This window comes from Macrotis lagotis, chromosome 5 (assembly GCF_037893015.1).
Source record: "Macrotis lagotis isolate mMagLag1 chromosome 5, bilby.v1.9.chrom.fasta, whole genome shotgun sequence".
NCBI lineage: Eukaryota > Metazoa > Chordata > Mammalia > Peramelemorphia > Peramelidae > Macrotis > Macrotis lagotis.
Genome location: NC_133662.1, coordinates 30502603 through 30507896, shown reverse-complemented (window position 1 = coordinate 30507896; position 5294 = coordinate 30502603).

Below are 5294 nucleotides of genomic sequence, written 5' to 3'. Positions count from 1 at the left end.
TATCTTCTTCCTACCACTCACCAACCCCTACACCAATCAAAAAAGTAAGAAAAATAAAACCACTATTAAAAACATTTATATTTTATTGTTTCATTTGACCATGAAGTTTGTGACATATTCAGAAAATATACTTCAAGGAAAATAATGATTCTAAAATACACAAAAAATCTTGAATTATGAGGAATAAAAAAAAACAACAAGAAATTTTGGAGTTAGAAGGAAAGCAAAAGTTATCTAGTCCAACTCATTTAGACCTAGAAAAGTGAAGTAAATTACCCAAAGCCAGAGTAAATTATGTGATGATAATTTTAATATACCCTACTCCAATATAACATTTACTCAGCTTATTTGATTTCATAAGTATCAGTGATTGTCTTAATGAATTAAGTCAAATATGATCAAGTTTGCTAGTTATGGATGTTAATGTTAGGATAAAAGTACATACATTATTAGGATCAAATAGCCTCCTATGCATTTGTGTTATTGATATTATGTACTAGTGACAGCATTGTAGATTATAGGATAAAATCATGACTCTGTTTTAGAGTATCATGTTATATTTGTCCACAAAGCTCATTAGTAGCATCAACATCCCTCATCCCTAACAATTACTGTCACTTCTTCATTGTGACCTTTCTTTTGGTCCACCACTTCTTAAATCCTAGAATACTGCAGGCCAAAACACCAGATATTTTATTTCCTAGGAAAACCCCTGCTGAGGTAGCAAATAGAATGTCTTTATGGGGAAAAAATACTGTAATTAATAACTCAAAAGCTTACTGACAACTTTCTTATGATTAACGGACATGCTCCTCAACCATAGAGTTTTTTCCACTTCTGATTTTAACCAATCATGAAACTGTACTGCCTCATTCTATTTGTAGTGCTGTGTAAAAGTGGCTAACACCCAGGGACAGAGGTCTCTAATCATAAGAAAAATATTGGATCCAATTAATTAGGGACCTCTGAACTCCCTACCAAATTGAAAATGCTTGGAATACTTCAGTATCTTTTTATTGAGCACTGGATTAGAATTTGGGAGGGGGGGGTCACAGGAGAAGAGCCAGATCTAATCCCAGGACTTTTCCCACTAATTCTTCTTGAAAGTCGGGACTTTTTTTTTTTAACTTTTTCTTCATAACCCCAGTGCATAGCATTTTGACAAAATTCTTTTTGACAAACTGGTCAACTGTCTAATATCATTCTTTTTATAATTCACTCCATGTTGTAAGTTCACTATTCAGTTCAGACTAATATAATACGAAGTGTGTTCTTTCTCAACTATTTCCAGAATACCAGATATTGGTCTAGATTTCAAGGCATTTAAGTTCAATAAATAAATTTGAGACCTCAGCCAAGTTATAATTATTCAGAGTAGGTACTGACTGTTAATAATGAACTCCTGAGATATCAATAAAACTATAAATTCAGTAGATAATGAAGTATAAGATAAAATTTATCACAGATTCACCATGCCTAATGAAGTATAGGATAAAATTTATCACAGATTCACCATGCCTAATATAATAGATTGTATTAACATGCAAATAACTGTATTAAATTTTTCTCCTATTCTTGACAAGTGAATGATTTAAATCTATATTAAAAACTGAATCAATATGTTCCCTTCCTAAATTTCATTCAGTTCTATATACATTTCTGGGGGGGGGAGTAGAACACAAAAGGAAATAAGTGTTTTAGTATCAGTTCAGGGTTAGACTATTACCATACCTACAAGTGCAAATGTTTTATGAAAATCATCCCACAAAAGTTATATAGTGATAAAAAAAATTCAGAAGGCATATGGACAAAAACTGTGGATACTGATAAATCTTATCATTTTGGGTAATTACAGTTTGTTTTCATTAACCATATTATTCCTTAATGTGGCTATCTGCTGTGTTTCCTTCAGTGGTCTTATGAAGTGAATTTCACATTCTGATTGAATGGTTGGATAAAAGGAAAGAAGCCTATATTAAAACTCATTAAGTTAATTAGAGATAAACAAAAGTCATTTACACCATTAATAAAGGACCAAATCAAAATGAAATTTAAGAAATGAAATAATTAGAGGTTATTTTAGGGAAAGACAATTTCAAAAATTCTTGAGACTTGTCATATTGATTCATGATAGATCTGGACTTGAGGAAGAGGAAATTTTTCATGCTTTCCCTGTCTACTTTCCCATATCCAACCTACCATAAATATTTTAAAGTACAGGACCCCCAAAATAATAAGATTTACAGTTGTATCTGAGAAACAGTCTCTAAAACAAACCAAAAAGAAACTCTTTTATTGATATCTTTTTCCCTTACATCAGTCAGTTGTTAAAAAAGAAATTCCAGTAAATTGAAATATTCCCTTTTGGTCAAAAAATGGTTTCACTTAAGCATTTGAAGTCCCTGGCACCATCATGATGAGAAAAGACCTGTGTTTAATCATCTGCTCTATGATATCTCCACTATTTAGCTTCCTTTCGGTGATCTTTTCATTTACATTGTTAACAAGCATTGTATTCTTTTGCATTGACCCATTTTTTTTATCAGTTTATATAAATCTTCTAATATATCCACATTACTCCAATTAATCATTTCTTACTACTGGAGGAAGTTTTATGGATGCTTCATTTCTTGATGTCAAGCAAAGGAATTTGAACTTTATGCAGGAAACACAGGACAAAGAATATATATATATATATATATATATATATATATATATATATATATATTATATTTCTTTTTTTTAGTGTGTGAGTTGAGGGAGAGAAAATAAATGCTTACTAACCAAAAAAAAAAACTGAACTAAGCCAAAAGAGAATAACCAAGGAAAATATTGCACAATTGTTTTGGATTGAGTATTCCCATTTACTATTGGGGGAATCATTTTATCTCTCTGATCTGCTGTTTCCTCATCAGTAAGATGAATGAACTGGACTAAATGATTTCTAGCAATTCTTCCAATTCTAGATTCTATTATCTACCTTTTCTTGGTTCTCATTTTTTTTCTTTTTAGGTACTCTCTCTAGAATGATATTTCATCTTTATACTATGTTTCCTAAGTGGTCATATCCTTATTATCTTTCTGTTTGTTGAGATGAGATGACCAAAGGACACTAGCTACCTTCCATTTATCCATCTCTTTTACTTCATTTATCCTGATTCATTTCATAGATTTTGTATGAATTTTATGTTTCACAATAATTGAAAATATTTGTTGGGGCATGTAATGAAACAAATCTATTCAGTAATTAAGGGTCTACCAATGCAAGGCACTGTGCTACATATCTGTGATAATGAAAAAATGACTCTTACTCTAAAGAAACATTCTTTTGGAATAAAAGCCCTTTAATGAACTTTAAATCCAACAAATTAGAGATGACTATATTAACCATAGAAACCTATAATTTTTAGCCATTTCTTTTTTTTTTAGGCTTTTTTTTTCACAAGACAAATGGGGTTAAGTAGCTTGCCCAAGGCCATACAGCTAGGTAATTATCCACCTAGCTGCCCCTAAAAGAACATTTCTTATCTAAATTTACTGTCCATGTTCTGCAAAGTTTCTTCCTGGTACTGGGCTACCTTTCCTACCTAACACATTCAGGTTATCAAAACCTTCAGAAACCTATAAAAAATTTGGCAGCTCCACAAGGTAGCAATGAGACTCCATGTATGGGATATGACAATATGTAATTTATAAGGCCTAGTCAATCTTATTATATTCCAATAGCCATTTTATCTATAGTTGCTTTAAAGCAGAAATGAATACAAAGTGTGAATTCATACCTTTATTATTAAACTCAAGGAATTTTTAAGGCACTCTGACAAGTACATCTCTTTTGAGGTAAACATACAAACATCTAGAAACTTGGTAAGCTAAGGGAAGCAATGTGGAGAAAAACAAAGACTATTAGCCTGATAATTAGAAGAGCTGGGTTCTGGTGCTTTTTGTGTTAAAATGATTTGATTTTGAGCAATCCATTCAAATTTTCTGGGTCTCTTTACTCAGATACCTGGAAATTTTTCACTTGACAATATGAAATTTATTGATTTTATGACTTCTAACACAAACTGACAGCTTGATACATTGAACAGAGAACTGATATTAGAACAAAGAAAATGGGTTCCAATTCAATTTCTGAAGCATAATGGCTTTGCATATCTCTTCTTGCATATTACAATGCAAAAATGGGTAAATCATTTAACCTTTAGGTATTACAGGTATCTTTAAGATTAGGTTTCAAAGAAAGTATTGTCCTTTATCCAAGAGTGTTTATATTTATAATATCATTGACAAGTTATATTTGGTCAAACATTTAATCAATTCACCCCTAAAAAGCACCGAAAATTTTTCAATTTCTAGTCCTGCCTGTGGTTGCCTTGGCAGCACCAGATCAATACAGTCCATGGACTGGAGGTTCCTCATCCCTGGGCTAAGGAATAGGGGCAATACCTCAGATATGCATATTATATATTTCTTAATAGGTTGTACTTCACATATTTAGTTTCTCAAATCTTAATCTGTAAAGAAAGCAGGATGAATTAGTAGAAAGAGTGTTAGATTGGAAATCAGAGTGCCTAGGTTCTTAAGATTATGGATCTAAAGTAGAAAGGGGTTCCAAAGGTCATCTAGCCCAACACATATTTACTGAGCACCAAGAACTTTAAATGGTTTACCCATGTCCACAGGTAGCAGTGGTTTACCATGTCTACAGGCAATCAGAAAATAGACTTGAATTCAAGTCCTTTTACTACAGAATCAAAACTCTTGCCAATTTCTACTCTTCTGCTCTACATAAACCTAAGACCAGTCAACCTAAATTTTCTGAATCTGTTTTCTCATCAGAAAAATGAAATGGTTAAAATAGATAACCAATAAAGTTATAGATAACCAATAAACTCCCCTTTAGGTCAAATCTACAAATTTATATCCTGTTTTTATTTTATTTATTTAATTTTTTTGTAGGCAGTCAGGGTTAAGTGACTTGTACAGAGTTACACAGCTAGTAAATGTCTACTGTCTGAGGTCAAATTTGAACTCAAGTCCTTCTTACTCCAGGGTTGGTGTTCCATCCACTTCACCATCTAATTGTCCCACTGTATCACCAAGCTGCCTAATTTTATTTTATTTAAATGTCACTTTGTTCTAACCTAGGGAGAGGGTTAAAACCTTAAGAATGTCACAGATACCAGCAGAACTATTGAAATATTAAATTATAGTAACTGTCAATAGAATCTCCCTGTCAAGTTGTCTTAGTTTTGTTTCTACATGAAATTATCAAATTTATTGGATGCCAA